This window comes from Pteropus vampyrus, unplaced genomic scaffold (genome assembly GCF_000151845.1).
Source record: "Pteropus vampyrus isolate Shadow unplaced genomic scaffold, Pvam_2.0 Scaffold11, whole genome shotgun sequence".
NCBI lineage: Eukaryota > Metazoa > Chordata > Mammalia > Chiroptera > Pteropodidae > Pteropus > Pteropus vampyrus.
Window position 1 is genome coordinate 18108620 of NW_011888792.1, and position 23802 is coordinate 18132421.

The 23802-nt window shown below is 35.0% G+C and overlaps 1 protein-coding gene across 17 annotated transcripts in view; it reads left to right on the top strand.

Moving 5' to 3' along the window:
• Window positions 1–316: 316 nt before the first annotated feature.
• The window catches only part of PAM (peptidylglycine alpha-amidating monooxygenase), a 230909-nt gene continuing 207423 nt past the window's right edge, over window positions 317–23802 (top strand). For all 17 annotated transcript variants that reach the window (XR_002777318.1, XM_011378482.1, XM_011378499.1 and 14 more), the window contains exon 1: window positions 317–415. The gene's annotated coding sequence lies outside the window, so the exon portion shown is untranslated. The remainder of the gene's footprint in view (window positions 416–23802) is intronic.

Below are 23802 nucleotides of genomic sequence, written 5' to 3' on the forward strand. Positions count from 1 at the left end.
TTCAGCAATATCTAAAAAATTAATTGAATATATTGTGTTACATTTACCTAAGATTTCTGATTTAACAAATTAAATGCACATTTCTCTTTTTAAAAAATTAATTGAACATATTCATAAACCTACTGTTCCCTTTATTGGAGAATTTTAAATAAAATTCATTACTTTTTTAATACTTTTGAATTTAAAATGTACTTGAAGTGGTTTATTTATCCTTGGCCAGTTACCCCTTGAGACTCAATTTTATAAAGCTGATTTAAATGATCACTTAAACATGAATTACTGTTACTGGTTATCTTCTATTTACATTATCTTGAAGGTCAGTATAATGCAGCACTGACCATGATGACTGGGTCCCACTGAGATGAAGAAAGAGGCAGGACATTCAGAAATGGCCCCAGCTTGCAGCAGAGCAGAGGTATGATTTGAGTAGATAGAAAGCTGTTTTTCTGGAATGAATTGGCGGAAGTAAAAAGAAGTTACTAGTGTTATTACATTATCAGATTCTTCCTAATCTGTATGATTTTCAATATAGACATTTAAGAAAATTTTAAATTTTGTAGAAAGCTGAAGACATTTTGATTAAATATGAAACATAGTGAAAATTACAATTATTTGGTTACGTTTTTTCCTGTCAAAATATTACGTGAATAAATAAAAGATTATTAGCTTTAAAAATATATATCTATTGAACATGTACAATGTAATTATGAAAATTCTGATTTTTTTTTGCTTGAAAACCGTGTGCTTCAAAATCTGGCACCATCTTTTATGAGATTCAAAAGTCTTCTTTCTGTTGTGTTGTTTATTTAATTTATGAGGCTTTTCTCAAAACTGAACTAGTATTAGATGGTTCCTCAAAACAGTGACAAATAAAAGAAGATACATAGAAATGTTTGGAAAGGGAGATGAGTTATCCTGGCCTGATACTTTTTATGTTTCCTCTTTCTGCTGTCTTTCTCTGTACATCCATATGTAAAACCCAAAAATTATTCTTAAGAGTTTTGTGGGAACCAAGTAAGACAAGAGGAAATGTTTAAAACTGCTTTCTGACCTCTAATAGTGGTGATACTGTTTTTGAATACCACTAATAGTTTAAAAGTGCTTATCAGAGCAACTCTTTACTGCCTTAATTTGTGTGTACAGATTGCTGTTGGTGTTGTTACTATCTGTTTTGTATCAAATTTGCTAGCTAATTTCCTTTTTAGCTAAGTGATTTTCTTAATGGCTACCCTTTTGACAAACAAAGAAACCTTAGGTGCTCTGAGAGGAAAAACCAAATTTAAGAAATCATGGTAAAAAAGATAAGGAACATCTGTATTCATGCTGCTGCTATGTTGTTGGTATGGGAGAAAATCTTGTGATTGACCTTGATTCTTGACTGAGGTCACAAAAATATGCATAATTTGGCCTTTATCCATAAAACAAATAGCAACAGTCCCCATTTAAAGCAGGGATTTGATTTCCTTTGTTTTGGGTGTGGACAGGGTAATCTTTTTCAACCTTATCATGAGAGGATTTAGTGTTTTCCAGAAATATTTTAGAATCTCCATTTTGACAGGAGCATTTTGTTTGAATGCATATTTTATTAACGAAGGGTTATTAGGAAATCCAAATACCCAACAGCATCAATGAGAGCCCCCATGATCTGGTGAAAGATTTTTGGATTAGGACCCCTGAAAGGGATAGTGGGCATTAATATTGGGGAGCCAGTTTAAGATTTATTTTAAACGAGTTTAGATGGGACCAAGTCAATGAAGACAACACCAGAGTGACTGGAACCTCTTGAGCCAGCAATCTGAGAGCTCCACTGAGCCTTTATGAAGTCAGTCTTCCAGAGTTGCCCTTCACCTATGCTAGGGACCAGGTTTATAGGTGAATAGTCTCGGACTCTTATATACCCTTTTGTGCCTCGACAGCCTGTGAATCTGACATAGTACCAAAATGTGTGTTTATTCATCAGATACCATCTTAGAGCTTGGGCAATGAGATTGGGTATTTGCATTTCCACACAGCAGAAATCCATCTTTTGAAATAAATCAAGAAAATATTATCTTCCTAGTGTTTAAGTAGGAGTCATTTTTGTTCTTGCAAACCTGGTTACAATTCTGCCATCTATCTGTCTATATCTATCTATCTATCTATCTATCTATCTATCTATCTATCTATCTATCTATCTGTCTGTCTATCTATCATCTATCTATCTATCTATCTATCTATCTATCTATCTATCTATCTATCTATCTATCTATCTATCTATCTATTTTTCAAAATAGTCATCACAGAACTTTATTAAAAGCATTAGTTCTCAGTGGTTTTACCTAAAGAGGTAAACCTAAAGAGTAAGACCAGTTTTAATCTTACTCTTCAGATAACAATTGATTCATCCACAGTGTAGAATGTTGTAGATTCCATTGAGAGATGTTCTGCTTGTATTAAGTTTATTGAGGTGACATTGGTTAATAAAATTAGATAAATTTCAAATGTACAATTCAATAATACATCATCTGTATATTGCTTTGTGTGTTCACCACCCACCTAAAGTCAAATCTCCTTCTCTCACCATATATTTGACCCCTTTTACAAACCTTTTCTACCTCCTCCCCACCCCTCTTTCTCTCTGGTAATCATTAAACTGTTGTCTGTGTCTATGAGTTTTTGTCTGTCTTATTTGTTTGTTGCTCTCGGTTTTATGTCCCACATATGAATGAAATCATATGATTCTTGACTTTTTCCATCTGACTTATTTCGCTTAGCATAATATTCTCAAGATCCATCCATGTTGTTGCAAAAGGTAGTATTTTATCTTTTCTTATAGCTGAGTAATATTCCATTTTATATATGTACCATATCTTCTTTATCTAATCATCTATTGAAGGATACTTCAGTCGTTTCCATGTCTTGGCCACCATGAATAATGCTGCAATGAACATATGGGTACATATATTTTTACAGATAAATGTTTTTACATTTTTGAGGTATAGATATTTCAGAAGAGAGATTGCTGGATCGTATGGTAATTCTATTCTTAATTTTTTTGAGGAGCCTCCATACTGTCTATACCAGTTTACATTCCCACCAGCAGTGTATGATGCTTGCTTTTTCCCTACAGCCTCTCCAACGCTTGTTATTACTTGTCTTGTTTATAAGGGTCATTCTAACAAGTGCGAGTGAGGTGATAGCTCATTGTAGTTTTGATTTTCATTTCCCTAGTAGCTAGTGAAGTTGAGCATCTTTTCATAGGTGACCATTTGTATGTCTCCTTGGGAGAAATATCTGTTCAGGACCTCTGCTCATTTTTTAATTGGGTTGTTTGTGTTTTTGTTGTTGAGTTGTATATTTTGGATATTAGCCTCTTATCAGAAGTGTTATTTGCAAATATCTTCTCCCCTTTGGTTAGTTGTCTCTTTGTTTCGTTGATGGTTTCTTTTGCTGTGCAGAAGCCTTTTATTTGATATAGTCCCATTCATTTATTTTTACTTTTACTTCCCTTTGCTTTGGGGTCAAGTTTATAATATCCTCTCTAAGACTGAGGTCCATAAATTTAGTACCTATGTTTTCTTCTATACATTTTACTGTTTCAGATCTTATATTTATTTCTTTGATCCATTTTGAGTTAATATTTATGTATGTTGACCTATAGCAGTCTAGTTTTATTCTTTTGCATGTGGCTTTCCAATTTCAATAAATGGTTTATTGAAGAGGCTTTTTTCCCTCCATTGTATGCTTTTGGCTCCTTTCTCGAAAATTATTTACTCATATAAATGTGAGTTTATTTCTGGGTTCTTAATTCTGTTGCATTGGTCTGTGTGTCTGGTTTTTTGCTAATATTATGGTGTTTTGACTATTGTTGCTTTGTAGTATAATTTGAAATCAGGGAGTGTAAAACCTCCAGCCTTGTTCTCAAGATTGCTTTGGCTATTCGGGGTCTTTTGTGGTTCTATATAAATCTGATGATTTTTTTGTTCTATGTCTTTAAAAAATGCCATTGATATTTTGATTGAGATTGCATAAAATCTGTATATGCTTTGGGTAACATATGTTACCTCTTTATTTTTGTTTATTAAGCACACCACAGTCAGACAAGATTAGAGAAAACAGTGAAAGAGAAAGTATTTGTCTCTATTCCATCCTTTCATTTGATTCTCCTTGTACTTTCACCTCCTTCATTTTCTTTCCCTTGGTCGCACATCACATTCAGGACCTCTATAACCTGTAAGTTTCCCTTATTGCAGTTTAGCCACCTGCTGTCTTTATAACTATGAACAAGTTACTTAACCTCTTTGTGCCTTGATTTTCTTACTTATAAAATGACAATAGACTATTACCTACATCATAAAGTCATTATGAGGATTAAATGAATTAAGATATAGTACCTGATTGTACAAAGTACTGAGTGACCAGTTATGAAATAATTGCTAATAGAACCTATTAATAGGGTAATGGTAGGAGCCATACACTTCATTGCCAAGTGTGAAATGTTAAACAAGACAGAATTATGAATTCTTTATGTGCAGCAGCACAGAAGCTGGCGTTTTGCTTTTTCTGTGTGAATCCACCTGTAGAATGTCTTAAAGATACAAACGACTGTTGGATCATTCCTCAGAAGACTATTGGTTGGTAAGAAAATGTCCTGAGACTCCTAGGAATCATATTGAATTTGTTGTTTTTATTGGAAAGGGAGACGGTAAGCACATAGCGTAGAGGTGATTGGTTATTTTATGTATTCATTTATCTCACAGTAAACATGGAGCTTTCTTTATCCAATGTGAATGTTCTAGATTATGTGGCCATTATAAATCTTATTTTGAAATTAATTTCTGGCATGGTAAGTATATTTCTTTTTGAAGCATCACATTTTTAAACATTTAGAGTATAACCTCACTCATTTGAGAATACTGTATACAAAATAATTTTAAAGCACTTTTTTGATTGTGTATTTTCAGAAGGTAGCTAATGGCTTTTGACCTGCTATACTAGCATATAGAACTGAATGTCAGGCAGAATATTTTTTAAAAACTGCATTTTCACCTTGTTTAATCAAGCACAGTAATTCTTTTTGAGATCGCATTGCATATTTTCCCAAGCGGTTATTGATAAAGATATGTCAATTTGGTAGGAGAAAGAAGAGAAAATTATAATATTATAGCATTTAGGTCTTAAGAATATTTAAATATATCCAGATTGGTAAGTACAAATATTTTAATAAATAATATCATATCTGATATAATTACATGTGAAAAGCCATTTAAAGTACATAGTATCAGTCTTACATCTTCCCCATGTCTTTGGGCCATTGTTATAAAAAAAATCACATATTTTAATTCACACACTTTTCTTCTTAATTTCTATTTTCTCTTGAAATTTATACAGTATATTTCACGGCCTATTTTCACAGAGTTTTTAAGAATTATACATATTAAACAATAATTCTCAAATTTTGTGCAAAAATAGACCATGATATACACTGTATAAATGATAGAGATTGCTCAGGGCTTCAAGGTTAGCATTTTTTGATGATTGTCAGTGTTCATTTCACATTAATTATTGGCACAAGTTCTTATACAACTGTAGTCTTTGCAATCATGTGCCACTTAGTTTGTATATTGAAAAATACTCTGATTTAAGCTTCGTTGAATTTTTGAGATGAAGATGTGTATGCAGCTTGAGTAATGCTCAGTTTACCTTGTGGAGTGGGTGACTGATAAAATGACAGTGTAAAGAGTTGTATTTTCTGTACTGAACATATTGGGGCTGGCATTTTGCCACTGAACTATATGATGATGAAAGAAGAATATTGTTTGTATGCTTTGCACTGAAGGCTTAATTTCTGAGGCTGAGCTCCAGTTTTGTTTATTCCCTCAGGTAATTATTGGTTTTCAAGATGCAAAAGTGTATCATTGGATTTTTTTTTTAAAAAATGGTTAAACTTGTATTGTCCTTTCTTTAAATTTAGGCACTAAAAATTCTCACACATCAAAGTAGTTTGTGATTCTCATTTGTGTCTGGAGAGTTAATCATCTCAGTAATGCTTTGAAGTTAGCTTTTTCTCTCTCTCTTTCTTTTTTTCTTAACCCAGCATGGGTTCATGAATAAAACTAACCACTCTGATAGATATAATATATTATTATTTTTGCCTATGGCTCTTGCTAATAAAAATTCAAAATCTGGTTAGTTTGCTGGAATCAAATCAATGTAGTATATGGCATACTTTTTTCCTGTTATGAAGCCCTCTCACAGAAAATAGGTAGGGAAAAAAAGCATGAGGATGGAAAGAAAAGACAAAGCAGTTCAGGGTTAAATATAGTTTAGCTTTTTTTGGCCTATTTTGTGGTTAGTCTGTAATGTGTACAAGAGTTTTTACTTCTCACTGCCCTACAATCCTTAAAATTCCTATTCCTTAGGACTAAATTCATAAAAATTCCTATTCTTTAGTCAAAGTATATGAATCTGTTGTTTTGTGAACGAGTTACCAATAACAATGGTAGTAACAATTTGATAAAATGTATGTGTGTGTTTTAAATGCAGCTGGTTAAGACTATACGCTGAAGAATAGGGTAAGTGATGAAGAATAGGTATGTGATTGATAAAATAACTTGGAATTTTGACATTTGCTAAAATTAAGTCATTCTGTCTACAAAATTATCTAATCACTAAATCACATAGGATTTGGCATTTTAGGGAATAAGGATGTTTTCCACTAACATCAACACAGAACAGAATTGTGATTGGATGCTTTCTTCAGAAGGCAACGTGTGAATTTAGAAACCAGAGAACATGCCAGAAATAGGCTGATGAGATTGTAGAAGACATTCCATACTGGAACCAGATATTAGGCTCAGCTGGAAAGACCCTTAAAGTGCAGTTAGGGGAATACAAATAAGGAGCTAATTTAGCAAATTTTACACGTATATATCACCGTGGGTAGGATCATCCCCTCAAGAGTTAGAGACACCCAGATTTTAACTGTTTGAAGGCAGCTTGTCACTTTGGGCAAATAAATTAACTATAAAATAGGGATAGTAATGGTATCTAATTCATAGTATTATATTAATTATTAATATATAATTAATATATCATATTAAGTATTATGAAAAATAATTACTAAAAATGAAAAATGAATAAATGAAACTTATAGTGAACAAAAAATTTCAATTCCAGAGCCTTGGAAATCTGTTACCATTTATGTATTTTGCGTGTAATGGAACATATTGTTAAACAGGCTCATAGTTGGCCTCAGAATCTTGCTCCCAGAACGCCGGGAAGTTCCTACTATTTTTGTAGAGGTTAGTAACGTGAAACACATTTGTTTTCCTTGAGCTAATTCAACCCTAACCTGTCTTTTGTCTCTTTGTTTTGCTGACAGTCTCCCCAATGCGAATATCAACTCAGTTACATGGAAAAATAGGAATAGAAAGATTCATTATCAATACATAGTATTCAAGCACTATGCTGGGTGCTTTACAGAGATTTCTGTTAAGTAGGTGATTCCCAAATTTATATTTCCAGTTTCATCCTCTAAGTCAGGCTCCATTCATGAATTCATTATTATTTGGCTCCTTCACTTAATTGTCTAATAGGTGTCTAAACTTATTGCTCACTGCTCACTATCTTTCAGCCACATTGGGCTTCTTTATGTTCCTTCAGCATTCTAAGTTCATTTCTGTCTTGGATTTTTGTTCTTGATGATCTTTATGCCTGAAAGACTCTGTCTGTTTATTTTATACATCTTGCTGCTTCTCCTTATTCAAATGTCATTTCTTCTGAGATGGAAGTTTCTCTCTTACAACCGTTAAGCCCATCTGGTCAGTTTCTTATCTCATCATTCTATGATATGATTCTTCAGACCCCTTTTCTATATATATAATATCATTTTATTTAATTGTTTATTGTTTTATTACCCAATCCAGAATGCAAGATTTCTGAGAGCCAAGGCCTTGTATGGTTTGTTCAACACCGAGGCCTTGTATGGCTTGTTCCAAATACCTGAAACCATGACTAGCTCATAGCAGTGCTCTCAACAACTTTCAGAGGTACGATTCTTCTTTTCTTAGTTTTATAGGTGACAAAAGCAAAGCCCAGGGAGGTGTCAGAGCTGAGATATTGACCCAATGCTGTGCTCTAAAAACCTATACTGCAATGCCTCCCTTTGCACAACTGAAGGTCGGGAACATTAAATGAAGGAAGGGGCCCGTGTTGAGTTCTCAGAATTTCCTTTGAGTCCCTGGGCTGGTAGTTATTGTTTCTACCGCATCGTCAGTGAAGAGCTGGTCTTGATCACTTTATATTCTAGTATCCTTGGTTTATTTTCTCTTCCCTTTTCTTTTCGACTTAGAGCCCAAGATACACATGATTAATATTTTATGAGAATACATTTGGTCCTATACTGCTTGGGAAAAACAAACACTGGATTTTAAAAAAGCTCCCAAAGGCCTAGAATTCGTGATTTGGAACCCAGAACCACCTGGCTTGGGTTCTTCCTTTTTATATGCATGCTGTTTTCTGAGCATTTGTTACTTGACAATGGCATTTATTACCTTTATAGCTTTCTTTTTGTGAGTTTATGTTAATAACACAGATAATGCTTTGCTTGTACTTGTCACCTGTTGGCTAGAATAGTTCCACCTCCATGCCTTTCTGTTTCATCCCCACCCCCATGCGAAACATGGTGCTGCAACTAGGCTATTTGTATTGTTTTAGCCAGACACTGTAGAATGAAAGAGGTGGTCTCATAATGTATGTCATTAAAATGTGAAAATATGTTTTAACTTTTGGGGAAAAATGAAAAGAAGAAAAAGAAAACCAGGCAGTTGATTAAAACCGGATAATCTCCTGCATAATAAGTCACACCCAGCAAATTATAGAGGGAGAAGTTATTGCTGCTTTTTAATCTGGAACATTTGGTGTGAGTTGCTGCATTTGACCTTTTAGGAGCTGTTGACTTCGTTTGGGAATTGCCGGTAAACCTGCCTTAATCAGTGAAACAGAAGAAATCTTAGCATTGTGGCACTGACTTGGTTAATTTAAATCCAAACACACACACACACACACACACACACACACACACACACACACACACACACACACTCTCACTCCTGCCTGGACGCCCTTTGTGAGACCCTTGCTCAAAAAGATTTCATTCAGAAGCATTATGACCCGCATCCCGCTGTCAGATTCTGTTAGCACTGTTGGTCTTCTTCAGCTGCAAGCAGCATCTTTAACCCCTTTTAAGCTTCCTTTTATTTTTTGAAAACATTATCTGTGCTTAGATTTATACATATATTCTACGTTTTACTCAAAGCTCCTTCTTTGTATCCTAGGGAAAAGGTATTTTAAAGTTCCACTAATTGAGAGACTAAAATGAGAATTTATCTTAAAACTAGCTTTTTTAGAAAAGTATATTAGAACTTAATCCAGTGCTTCCTCTGGGAATTGTAATCAAAATTAGAATCATGAAATGTTGAAATAAGTTTTTGCTATTACAGTAAGCCATCATCTATAATACCTTTGACTTTTGGATTAAAAACATTGAAGGCTTTATAATCCATGTTTAGTTTTGGGAAAACATTAAAGTTAATTGACTCTTGGGTAAGCTCAGAAGTAGTATAGGGATCTAGTCCTGGATCTTTAAATGAAAGCAAAATTAAAATTCTTTAAAGATGAAATTTTGAGTAATTTCAGTCTATTACAGTTTGAATTGAGAAAAGTACCTACACGTTGGGTGCTCTGCTGGGCTTGGTTGCAGAAGAGGGCAGGTATTTGTGTGGGGAAATTTTTTAAAATTGCTTTAGACTGGAAAAGATCAACACCCTTATTTTAAACAGCAAAAAACCTAAGCCCCTTTACCTGATTACTCAAGCTCTTAAATACCCTTACTGGGACAACTTCTGCTTCCTTATTACCAAATTACGACACTCTTCCAAAATACAAATGAAGCCTTTCAGAGAAGGTGGTATAATCTCAGTCTTTGTGGTTTTGTTCATTATCATTAACTTTAATAACTACTGTTTATTGAAGGCTTGTGATGTGCCAGTACTTTATGCATTATCTTCATCTTCATAACTACAATATGAGGTAGTACTATTGTTCTTCTCTTTTTGAAAATGAGAAACTGATGTTTAGAAAAGTCAGGGATTTGCTCAAAGTGTTAGTTACTCTGAGAAGCTAGGATAGAGCAGAGGAAATAGCCTCTCCGGGTATTAGCTAGACATAGGGAAGGGAAGTGAGTAACAAGAGATGCCTCTCTGAAGCCGTAAGTTGACATGAGAATGCCATGGTGAATGAGTATACCACAGGTTATTGGTAAGAAAGAAAAATTAACGCCATGTTGGCTTAATTCTTAAGATATGGTGGATTCACTGTAAGGGAATATCATAGTACCTTCCTTCTGGCTACCATTAAAAGCAGTAGCTATCTAAGAAAGGAACATATTGGGAAATAAGGGGAGCTAGAAGCTATGTGATAGAAAAGAAATCACAGTATCATTTTCAATATCTGTTCATTTTCATTTCAAAAATAAAATGCCAGTTTCTGCTTTACCCTACCACATTAGATTGTTTCAAAGATTAAATGAAATAATTTAATCTTAAACACTTCAAAAAATAATTAGGACATAATACTTTTTTGTTCATTTATTCAATAAATATCCAGTGAATGCCAACTGTAAGGCATGGAGCTATATAGAGAATAAGAGGCAAATATAGACTTTGTCTCTACCTTTCAGTAGATTAAGTTGAGTAGGGAAATAAGATACATGATATTAAGGCAGTAGAATGTTTTAAATGCAGTTAGTAAGGTAGAGAACGCTAGAATTTCTGAGGAGGCACCCATAGCTGATGGAAGAGGTGGGTCTTGAAGGACTGGTAGGTTTGGGTTGGTAGGGCGGAAGGATAGGTGTGTGGAGGGGCATGGGGGGAATTGGTAGGTATCTGTGGGCTTACAGGAGGAGGAGGCAGAAAGAGCAAAGGTCTGGAGGAGGGAAAGTATGGGTACATATTAGTGTATCAGGTTGTCTAGTTGGCTATAGCTCCAGTTGCCTGGAGGTAAGTCTGACAAATATGGGCTTAGGTTTAAGCTATGAAATATGCACTTGCTTTAGTAGCCCACAAAGGGAGCCTTTAAAGATTTCAGAGCTTCGTGGTAAACTGGTAAGGCAATGTTTGTTAAAACTCATTAGATACATAGAATGATTAAAGGTGTGAGACACTGAAGTCAGTGAGACCAGAGCTTATAGGTGACAAAAGCAAGGCCCAGGGAGGTGTCAGAGCTGAGATATTGACCCAATGCTGTGCTCTAAAAACCTATACTGCAATGCCTCCCTTTGCACAACTGAAGGTCGGGAACATTAAATGAAGGAAGGGGCCCGTGTTGAGTTCTCAGAATTTCCTTTGAGTCCCTGGGCTGGTAGTTATTGTTTCTACCGCATCGTCAGTGAAGAGCTGGTCTTGATCACTTTATATTCTAGTATCCTTGGTTTATTTTCTCTTCCCTTTTCTTTTCGACTTAGAGCCCAAGATACACATGATTAATATTTTATGAGAATACATTTGGTCCTATACTGCTTGGGAAAAACAAACACTGGATTTTAAAAAAGCTCCCAAAGCCTAGAATTCGTGATTTGGAACCCAGAACCACCTGGCTTGGGTTCTTCCTTTTTATATGCATGCTGTTTTCTGAGCATTTGTTACTTGACAATGGCATTTATTACCTTTATAGCTTTCTTTTTGTGAGTTTATGTTAATAACACAGGTAATGCTTTGCTTGTACTTGTCACCTGTTGGCTAGAATAGTTCCACCTCCATGCCTTTCTGTTTCATCCCCACCCCCATGCGAAACATGGTGCTGCAACTAGGCTATTTGTATTGTTTTAGCCAGACACTGTAGAATGAAAGAGGTGGTCTTATAATGTATGTCATTAAAATGTGAAAATATGTTTTAACTTTTGGGGAAAAATGAAAAGAAGAAAAAGAAAACCAGGCAGTTGATTAAAACCGGATAATCTCCTGCATAATAAGTCACACCCAGCAAATTATAGAGGGAGAAGTTATTGCTGCTTTTTAATCTGGAACATTTGGTGTGAGTTGCTGCATTTGACCTTTTAGGAGCTGTTGACCTCGTTTGGGAATTGCCGGTAAACCTGCCTTAATCAGTGAAACAGAAGAAATCTTAGCATTGTGGCACTGACTTGGTTAATTTAAATCCAAACACACACACACACACACACACACACACACACACACACACACACTCTCACTCCTGCCTGGACGCCCTTTGTGAGACCCTTGCTCAAAAAGATTTCATTCAGAAGCATTATGACCCGCATCCCGCTGTCAGATTCTGTTAGCACTGTTGGTCTTCTTCAGCTGCAAGCAGCATCTTTAACCCCTTTTAAGCTTCCTTTTATTTTTTGAAAACATTATCTGTGCTTAGATTTATACATATATTCTACGTTTTACTCAAAGCTCCTTCTTTGTATCCTAGGGAAAAGGTATTTTAAAGTTCCACTAATTGAGAGACTAAAATGAGAATTTATCTTAAAACTAGCTTTTTTAGAAAAGTATATTAGAACTTAATCCAGTGCTTCCTCTGGGAATTGTAATCAAAATTAGAATCATGAAATGTTGAAATAAGTTTTTGCTATTACAGTAAGCCATCATCTATAATACCTTTGACTTTTGGATTAAAAACATTGAAGGCTTTATAATCCATGTTTAGTTTTGGGAAAACATTAAAGTTAATTGACTCTTGGGTAAGCTCAGAAGTAGTATAGGGATCTAGTCCTGGATCTTTAAATGAAAGCAAAATTAAAATTCTTTAAAGATGAAATTTTGAGTAATTTCAGTCTATTACAGTTTGAATTGAGAAAAGTACCTACACGTTGGGTGCTCTGCTGGGCTTGGTTGCAGAAGAGGGCAGGTATTTGTGTGGGGAAATTTTTTAAAATTGCTTTAGACTGGAAAAGATCAACACCCTTATTTTAAACAGCAAAAAACCTAAGCCCCTTTACCTGATTACTCAAGCTCTTAAATACCCTTACTGGGACAACTTCTGCTTCCTTATTACCAAATTACGACACTCTTCCAAAATACAAATGAAGCCTTTCAGAGAAGGTGGTATAATCTCAGTCTTTGTGGTTTTGTTCATTATCATTAACTTTAATAACTACTGTTTATTGAAGGCTTGTGATGTGCCAGTACTTTATGCATTATCTTCATCTTCATAACTACAATATGAGGTAGTACTATTGTTCTTCTCTTTTTGAAAATGAGAAACTGATGTTTAGAAAAGTCAGGGATTTGCTCAAAGTGTTAGTTACTCTGAGAAGCTAGGATAGAGCAGAGGAAATAGCCTCTCCGGGTATTAGCTAGACATAGGGAAGGGAAGTGGGTAACAAGAGATGCCTCTCCGAAGCCGTAAGTTGACATGAGAATGCCATGGTGAATGAGTATACCACAGGTTATTGGTAAGAAAGAAAAATTAACGCCATGTTGGCTTAATTCTTAAGATATGGTGGATTCACTGTAAGGGAATATCATAGTACCTTCCTTCTGGCTACCATTAGAAGCAGTAGCTATCTAAGAAAGGAACATATTGGGCAATAAGGGGAGCTAGAAGCTATGTGATAGAAAAGAAATCACAGCATCATTTTCAATATCTGTTCATTTTCATTTCAAAAATAAAATGCCAGTTTCTGCTTTACCCTACCACATTAGATTGTTTCAAAGATTAAATGAAATAATTTAATCTTAAACACTTCAAAAAATAATTAGGACATAATACTTTTTTGTTCATTTATTCAATAAATATCCAGTGAATGCCAACTGTAAGGCATGGAGCTATATAGAGAATAAGAGGCAAATATAGACTTTGTCTCTACCTTTCAGTAGATTAAGTTGAGTAGGGAAATAAGATACATGATATTAAGGCAGTAGAATGTTTTAAATGCAGTTAGTAAGGTAGAGAACGCTAGAATTTCTGAGGAGGCACCCATAGCTGATGGAAGAGGTGGGTCTTGAAGGACTGGTAGGTTTGGGTTGGTAGGGCGGAAGGATAGGTGTGTGGAGGGGCATGGGGGGAATTGGTAGGTATCTGTGGGCTTACAGGAGGAGGAGGCAGAAAGAGCAAAGGTCTGGAGGAGGGAAAGTATGGGTACATATTAGTGTATCAGGTTGTCTAGTTGGCTATAGCTCCAGTTGCCTGGAGGTAAGTCTGACAAATATGGGCTTAGGTTTAAGCTATGAAATATGCACTTGCTTTAGTAGCCCACAAAGGGAGCCTTTAAAGATTTCAGAGCTTCGTGGTAAACTGGTAAGGCAATGTTTGTTAAAACTCATTAGATACATAGAATGATTAAAGGTGTGAGACACTGAAGTCAGTGAGACCAGAGCCTTATGAGATGACCGATAAAAGAGATCTAAGCTAGAGGGGCAAGTGTGGGACTTGATCGATGACATTTGGTCATTGACTAGATTTAATGGTGATGGGGAGTTAGAACTTTTTGCCATTGGAAATTCTTGTGATACTTTTTCATTAAATCAGTATGAATTTGTTGTAATAACAAATTAAAACTCAAATGCTAATGATAAAATCCTATATACCAATGTCATTTTTCAATACTTATAACATGCTTAACTGGTATTAGGGAAAGTATTGTATCAAGACCGGGGGAGCCAAGAATGCTGCTTAGCTGGGCTAAGAGGAAGTTAACCATAAATTATGAAGAAAATCTAGTTTAGAATGAAGGGCGTTTTTGCCTTATCAGAAAAATGATTTGGGAGAGGAAGCAGACTGGCATTGTAGTTGGCTACTCAAAACTTTAGAAATGCTGGCCAAATATTTTCACAGAAGTAGCACTTTAATCGTCATTTGCCTCGGAATTGGCACTTGCCAACATGATTTCACTTTAAGAAACAAGTTAAGCTCAGGGCCTTGTTGAACTCCAAACTTCAATTTAAGGATCAAGGTGGTTTCATAGGAATTAGATAAGATATATACTACTTTTACAGTCAAGTGGTGATTTCTTTGGGAAATGTGAGCTCACTCCCTGCTCCCCCCCCCACACACACGTGTGTGTGTGTGTGTGTGTGTGTGTGTGTGTGTGTGTGTGTAAGAACATTTCTACTTTCTAACTTTCATTTTCTTTCAGTTTTGAGAAATTATAATACTGTTTGGATGCCTGCGAAGCCTTAGGATGCACTGGGAAAAAAATAAGAACTAGATTTTCTAAAGTTTGGGGCAAATCAAAGGGGGTATACAGTCACCCAGGAACAATATATCAGAGGTTAGTGGAGCTAGTGCTATTATTGGGTAGATTATGGACCTGCCCCCAGCTCTATGCTGAGTGGCCTAAGGAGGGTGTTTACTTCACAGGGCCTCTCTCTGCTATCCTTGGGAATCCAAGGAAAGGGGGTAGTGATTTTTGTAGGAAACTGTCAATTTAAGAAAGAGTTTATGATCTTCTCTGAGAAGGTGGTAAGATTGCATTGATCAAGAATTTTAGTGGAGTGGTAAGAGGAAATAGAACACTAAAGAGAACATGACACATTGAGCTGTTTTTGTAGATTGAGGAGAATAAAAACCGAATGAAACCTGAAATTAGGAAACGGAGGTTGGGGAAATTAGGCCCCTTTTTTCTAAAGCAAGCATCTTTAACAGGATACAATCTGGCCACATAGGGCCATTTGACTCACTGATGCTTGATTTCTGTCTGCTTCCATATTCTGTTCAGGCTTTTTTAGTGGTCAGACACCTTGATTTGGTCTTATTTTTTGATAGGCTCTTTTAAAAAATGTACCTTTAAAAAAAAATCTAACAAACTAGCTTTATTGTTGGACTATTTCTTCATGACCATTGCATCTCTGGAAAAGTCAATAAACCTGCTCTCTTTTGTGTGTGTGTGTTATCTAGATAACCTTTATTTGCTTTACCCATCTTAATTCTGTTTAGAGACATGGGTCATCTCCCTAGTAAAAATTGTTTGAAACGACCTCGAAATAGTCTGGCTAGTATGTTAGGATCTAGTCCCCTGAACCTATCATAGATTTTCTCTGAGAACAGGTAAACCAGGATTGCAAATTCAGAACACATTTAATGAACTTCTATTTTTCAAATTACAATAGTAATTCATATCCATGGCTAAAAAAATGTTTAAAAGTTTAAAAATATATAATATAAAAATTGGAGGACTCTCTGAGTCTAATTGAAACTGCCAGAAGTTAACCACTCCTAGCAATTGGATGTATATCTTCTAGATATTTTTCAATACACATTTAAATAAATAAATACATTTATTTAAAATTTGGATCATATGTATGATGTATAAGTACATATACGTATGTGTGTGTATATATACACATACTATTTTCACTTATATCATGGTAAATTTTGCATATACTTTCACAAAATTTGCATGTTTTGCTTCTCAAAATCAGGATCTCAGGAAGAGCAAGTGAAAGGATAGAAGTAATACCATTTTGTTATAAAGGTTTTTCACTTTATCTAGGTTAAGAAAAACTGACTTATGGGTTTTGCGAGGGCTGATTTTACTGTGCTTTCAGAATTCTCCCTAACCTCTACAGTAGTGAAAAGTCTAACCTGTCAATTAGTTTTAAATTTTTTGACATTTTCCCAGATTGTATATTGGTGCTGTTGTGTTCCATTTTACTATTTTTGTAAGCAGTATTATTGCAATTCATTCGTATGCTATTTTCTCACAAGGGAAACATTAAAAGCGGGCTTAGCTTCACCTAAATTGAAATAGAGATAATAATAGTTTCTTTGAAATGGCTTAGATCTAAGTATACAGTACAGAATGACAACCTTCATGTTTTATTGTGTTATGACTGTCTTAAAGAAGATCTGCCAAGTTACTTGCTTATCTTTGCAATTACAGTATTTGCAGTAGAAAAATTAGACCATGGTATTGTTTAAAAACATGTCAATCCAATATTCATGAAGAAGAAAACAATAGTTTTTAAAGTACAGATGATAATTATATACTTATTAAAGCATCACATTTGATCAAATAAGCATGATATATCATTATAGACTCAGTTTGATGTTGAAACATTATTATTTTAAACAGTTACTTTAAACCTGGTATTTTTAAGAGGGGTTGCATTCCTATGAATGTGGGTGACAGATGCAGGGCAGGACGAATAGTTCAAAGTGAAGATTTAAATTATGTGTAGCTTTGGGGGTTGTTAGAAGTAGAAGTAATTCTGCCTGTGATAGAAGAGACTTAATCAAGAAGACTACGTAGCAGTAAGATGGCAGATTTCTTCTGATTTTATCTGGGTGTCATAATTAGGCATTTCGCTGGAGGTGTTTTCTGGATAAGTGATGTATCGGTAACGCATTACTGGAGCTTGGAGATAAATGGAATAGGCAGCTGACGCCTTCTGAAGTAAATAGAGAGGATCAGTTTTCATTGTTATCAGTACGCTGACCACCACCGAAGGCACAGATGTGAGCTTTCTTTTCAGAGGGAATCAAGTGTTACCCCTCAAGGAAAAAGATGTTTGTAATTCAGTAATATTAATGTTTGTTAAATAAGAAAGCCATCTATAAACACTTATACTATGAATACTTGCTGCCTGGAAGCATTATTTATTGAACTGTGACTTTTTCAGAGCTTCAGCTATGAGAAGAATATTGCTAATGGAATCATGTAATGACATTCGTCATTAAAAAGTCACATCGCAATGAATAGATTCAGAATTCATTGAGTTCCCTTGCTCTGTTTCACACTCACAGCTTCTGTGACAACCTTCATTTCCTATTTAGCAAATCCAAGCCTGGTAGCTCTAGCCCCAGGAAGTTGTTAAAGCAATTAAAGGCTTCTGTCTCCCAGCATATTGCTTGGTTACCATAGTACCCTCTGCCTCCAAGTCTCTCCTGATGATGTCAGTATGCATACAGGGGTTGTTCAGAGCATCTACGTGGGGATGATTCACCCTGCAATAAAGCCCCTCTCCCCGTTGCTGGGTTTCCAGTGCGGTTTCAGATGTCCATAGAAATGGAAGGTAAGTGCCTTCTTTTGCATATCAAAGAATTACTAAATACCTCTATTTTTCTCTTTTAGGTGTATGAATGGTTTCTTGCTTTCTAAGATATACTACTGACTGAAATCATAGTGTATTGGAGCATTTCAGCCAATTACCTAGAACAGACACAGTGTGTACTTAAAATACGTGTGTGTGTGTGTGAATGCATACATGGGACAGACATAAAATAACTGAATGCACAATGTAATGCCTTCTACTCTTCAAGATTAGCAGCAGTAGCAAACACAGTAGCACTTTTAATTTCGAACTCTTTGAAATACATAAATTTCTTAAAGTATTTTGACAGATGTCACAGGACAAATGGGGCTATATTTTAAGTGTGTGAATTATATATTTTTGTTGATACTTTATCCACCTTAAACAATATTAACATTTGAAAGGTCTATGATTATATTGGAAGATATTATTAGAAAAAAGGGCCAAATTAGGCTGAGAAGTTACATATTAGAGAAATTAAAACTTATATTGTAGGACAAAGAGTTAGTTATGGGATATATGTAAAGTTTGAAGTATATTGATCACCATTATTGCATACTTATTTCATACTTAATGTTTTTCAAAATATCTCACAGTTGGATAGTAAAATAATGTTTCTATTTTGCGATAAATGAAATTAGTGCTTCATAAAAGTTTCCCATAGAACATATCCATGCTTCTCAAGGATAAGCCAGCAGCGTTCAGCTTTTTGAGCAGAGTACTATAGAACCACTTACATCATTCAGATACAAGAGCCATGAATGAATATTTCCTTTGAAAGTAAGTTTTCTGTTTCAGTTTTTCCACTCAGTATGCCTTAGCAATAAACAATAAATGAAACACACAAGACAGGTTCCTTTCTCTCCATTCTGAGAGTTCTGTCCATATGACAGTGTTAGTTGTGTATTTATTTCTTCTTAATTCTCAAGGGAGTATTTCAGTATATTTTGTAAAGAATGTAATCCTATGTTTAAATAGAGGTGGTAGGTAAAGGCAATTTCTGATTAGTTAATGGGTATCTTTGCAAGAGATAAAAGAATGAGAATGGAGTAGATGAGGTAGGGAACTTTCTCATTTCTTCATGTAGCTGAACCTTTTATTCTGTGTAGGAGGTAGACAGATGGCTTTTTTGAGATTTTGGTAAATGGTTTAGACTGTCCATTTCTAGAGAGATGTTGATGAAAATTAGCATTTCGTTTCTTATATTTTTGGAGTCTTCTGGAATATACCCTGCTGTATAACTTTGCTTTGTTTTTGTGTGAGATCATATTAGTGGACTGCTCTTCACTCACCTTTCTATAAAGAATCAGTGAGAAATACAGTTGCAAGAGAATATAACAAAATTCTTAATTTAAAATTTTTAAATTAAGTAACTTATATGTAAGGATATCTGTCTTATCTTAAATATCATAAATGCTTATTTTGTGAATTCCTTTCTATACTGAAAGCATGCTAAAATGCTTTAACTTTTAATTTTTTTTTACTACATTCATGCTTAATCCTGTTCATGTGTTTGAAAATTTACCAGTTAATTGCTATTTAAGAAATTTCCGAAAAATAGAGAGAAATTATGATACTACCTAATTTAGGTTATGGCAGGTTAAATATTAAAGAAATTTCAACAATATAAACTGTTTCTATACTTTTTAAAGCCCTTTTATATTAAAACATTTTGATAATGTTTATGTTGAAAACTTATATTCCAGAATATGTTATATCAAGGCTTTGCTCTTCATTGTATTAATGTTTTAGGTGAGATAACAATCTATTGAGTAGCTAACTCTTTGCAATTAAAAAAAAAACTTATGTAGCTTTGAACTCTTAAGATATCCATGAAAATATTCTCCTTTTGATTTAACTGATACAAGTAGCGGTTTATACAGAATGCACTAAAAAGATTACAGTTTCTTCATGCTTGGGTCAAGAAGTGGTTCCAAGCAGTTTTAGGCAGGGTGGTTTTAAAAATTGGTTTAGCAGAGTTTTCATTTTATTTTTATGTCATTATACGATGTTTTAAGTTTTACAGATATTTAAACTTGTTCCTGCTGAAATATGGAAATGCCAGGTCTGTAGTCTTAGTAAAGCATGAGACGATGACATATGGCAGAAAAAAGATTCATTTGGCTCTCACTAGAAAGACAAGCTAAATCAAACCAGTATCCAAAAGAAGTATGGGGAGCATGGACGTAAACATTTTGTCCAATGATAGAAAAGAAGCTCAGGCTATGAGGAACTGGTTATATGCTTTGCCCAGTTTCTGTATTCATCTAATGGCAGAGCCAAGGCTGGAAGCTGGATCCCCACACTTAACCGGTGGGTTTTCATTTTTATGGCAGCACATTCCTTCCCTACTTGGAATTGAGTACTTTTTCCTTATTAACTTTTCTCTCACAAAAGAAGTGATTAAAGTAAACTTACTTCTCCCCAACAAAAGAAGAGATTAAAACAATATAATCACTAGGAAAGTGTATTCGTTTTCTTTTGTCATTGTAACAATGACTTAGAAACTTCGTTGTTTAAAGAACACAAATGTATTACTTATAGTTCTGTTGGTTAAAAGTCTGACACAAGTCTCAGTGGACTATAAAATCAAGGTGTCACCCGGGCTACTTTCCGTTCTGGAGGCTCTAGGGGAGAATTCATTCTCTAGTCTTCTTGAGTTTAGGGGCCACCTGCATTCCTTGGCTCATGGCCACCCTTCTTCGTCTTCACAGCTGAGAAGTACAGACTGAATCCTCATTCAGCCATTTCTCTGATTCTCTGCACTCAGAAAGAGTTCTCCACACTAAAGGACTTGGGCAATTAGACTGGACCCATCTGGACAACTCAGGATAGTCTTCCCATTTTAAGATCTTAAACTTTAATCGCATCTGCAAAGTCCTTTCTGTCATGTTAGGTAACACATTCATAAGTTCTGAAGATGAGGACACGGGCATCTTTGGGGACCATTACTCTGCGCACCACATAAAGATTACAAAATGCACGGCTGATTCTATCAATATTAAATTCACAATTCATATATATTTTACTGACAACTATAAGTTAAACTAGTGATTGCCAGTAGAGACCATGAAATTTTGACCTAATTCGGTAGACGCAGTCTTCCCCAAGGATATTAAGATGCCTCAAGATAATTAATGAGAGAAAATCAGATTAGAATGAAATGTTTTATCAACTCAAACATTCAAAACTCTGAGGTACAGATGTGAGCCTTATAAAGTGACATTATTCTCAGTTTAATATTTTTAGTGAGAAGCTCACATCAGATGAAGTTAATTAAACAAAGCTGATTTGGGATTGCAAAAATTCCATTAGTTAACTCCTATGTGAATGAGCCAGGGTTTCTTTAGAAACTGAAGGGTAAAAGCTGGGCCACTAGGGACCCAAATGTGAGCTCTAGTAACCCTGAGTTTTGAATAACACTGTGTTGTTCATTGATCTGGCGTTAAGCCATATGAGTCACAAGACCATATGAATCTGGCAGGTATACCCTACACAGTTTCCTAGAAAAGGCACAATATATTATCATAATAAATAGTGCTAGACTTAGGGCCAACAGCTGCAAAAATAGTTCCTTTTATTGTTCACATCCTGTCTTTATCACAAATTTGAGCCAATTCATGGCACATAGGTCCGTCTATACTAAGCACAAGATAATTTATATCTAGTAGTAGTTTTTAAACCTTCTTTACTAAATGCTAGCGGTGAAAGATGCAGAGGAGAAACTATTCTAGCATATTACTTTTGGACGTAAAGCCTAAAATTACATTTTGCTGTGGTTCTCTCAAGGAAAGGAGATGGAAGGAAAAACAGCTGTTCTTCTGCTTATATTCCTTTTTATTTTTAGAATCATTTTCTGGCAGACAACTGTAGGGCTCTTGCTTAGAAGGCAGGGGCTTGTGGAAGGCATATTTCTTTGCAAAAAGTAATTATTTTGACATCGATTCTTTTTGGTACTAGAGATGTACAGCAACCTTAGGATTCTACATAAAAGCAAAATCTGATTTTATGCTATCATGGGACTTATTCGTCATCATTAAAAATATCATCATTAAAAAAAGATGTTATTTGACAATGAAGTTAAAAATTAAAATCAGCTAGTTACACAATTTTATAAGCAATGGAATAGCTGTGCATCTATAAAAATATCTCTATAAATAAAAATATGTATTTAGTTGAGTTTCTTACTTTATTCATATATTACACTCACTTCAATGTTAAGTTTCTTTTATCTATCAATAGTACATACCACTTCATGTGCTAATATAAATAAGTAAAATGCAAACATTTTTAAACATTTTAAAAATGTATACAGAATATTCAGTTTAATACTGAATTTCTCCAGCTATGATAAGTTAGAATGAATAGAGATCAAATCTGTTTCAAAAAAAAAAAAAAAAGCAACACCCAAAGAAACTTCACCAGGCAGCTGCCTTCTCTGATAAAAGAGGCTGTTAAATCTTTAAATCATTTTGAACTGGCTCAGTTACTTTACTTATTCTTTAACTTTGTTCCAAATTATCTTAAAATTTTATCTTGAGGAGAAGTCAGAGATAAACTAATGGATATGAGAGTTTTGAGATTCTAAATGGTATTTGGTAAGTGTGGGTGGTGACTAAGATGGAAAGAGACTTCAAAATCCAAAACTTCAAAGACTGTTATGATTTCTAATCTACTGTTTGAAGACTAGCTCAGAGTTTTAGGTCTAGGGGGATTTTCCCGGAATGGAAGTAAAGGCAATCAGCAAGTCAGTGATGGAACTAGGAAGTAATCCTCAATCGTCCTGCTCCACAGGTTCTGCAGATCTGAGAACTCTCAAGCTCTGCTTATTTTCCTCACTGACCTTGCGTTCCTTTAACTTATTGTTGCTTTAATTTGACTTTCATCTTCATGAAAATGAGTGAAACCTGAAAAAAACCACAATTATTGAAATTAGTTATGAATAAAGTTTTGTTATTTGAATTTGTAGAATACCCCTATTTCTGCCAGTTTCTGCTAGGGAAGTGAGAGTCTAGAACCTGGACCAATATTCTTCCTTGTTTCCTCTAAGATAGTCTGCTCTGGAGTGAGGATTAATAGAAATAAAGGGTTCTCGTTCTGCAAGCAAAATCTGTGGCCTGAGTCAATTAAGGAGAGGAAAGTTTGAACAACAGTACCTTGAAGGGCATGAAGGCGTGGAGACAGAAGCTTGCCATCTTCTGAGGGAGGTTTGCTGTGACCACTGTTTTGTAGGACTAGAATGTTTTGGAGATGGGAAAGCTTAGAGAGAACTGTGCCCCATGCCTGGTCCTTACGGTCTGTCCTAGATGACTTTATGAAAAAAGATAAGCCTGTGTTGGAGGCAGCAGGTAGGTTCCTGCTGGGAAGGAGATGCTTTTTCTGCAGGTGAGGGGAGGCAACTGGGGACCATCAGGTAGCCTTTAATATTCATAAGAAAGGGAATGAGCTCACCAACCCAAAGATTTTTTATATAAATTCAAACCTTCCAATAACAAATACATACCATTAATTTAAGCTCAAATATTTCCCAAGAGTCTCAGGAAAGAAAGTGACAGAGGAATATGACTTAATTAGAATATCGGAATATGACAGGAGTCTTGTGACATTGTTTTTCTTATTGGCAAAGGTCAGCCTTGTCTTCTTCAATCAAAATGCAATTTCAGTAATTACTATTGAATGCTCTCACGTGCAGGACAGTGCACTAAGCACAATGCAGAATTGATCAAAGGACAACGTGACCTCAGATTTCAAGGTGTTTCAGCTA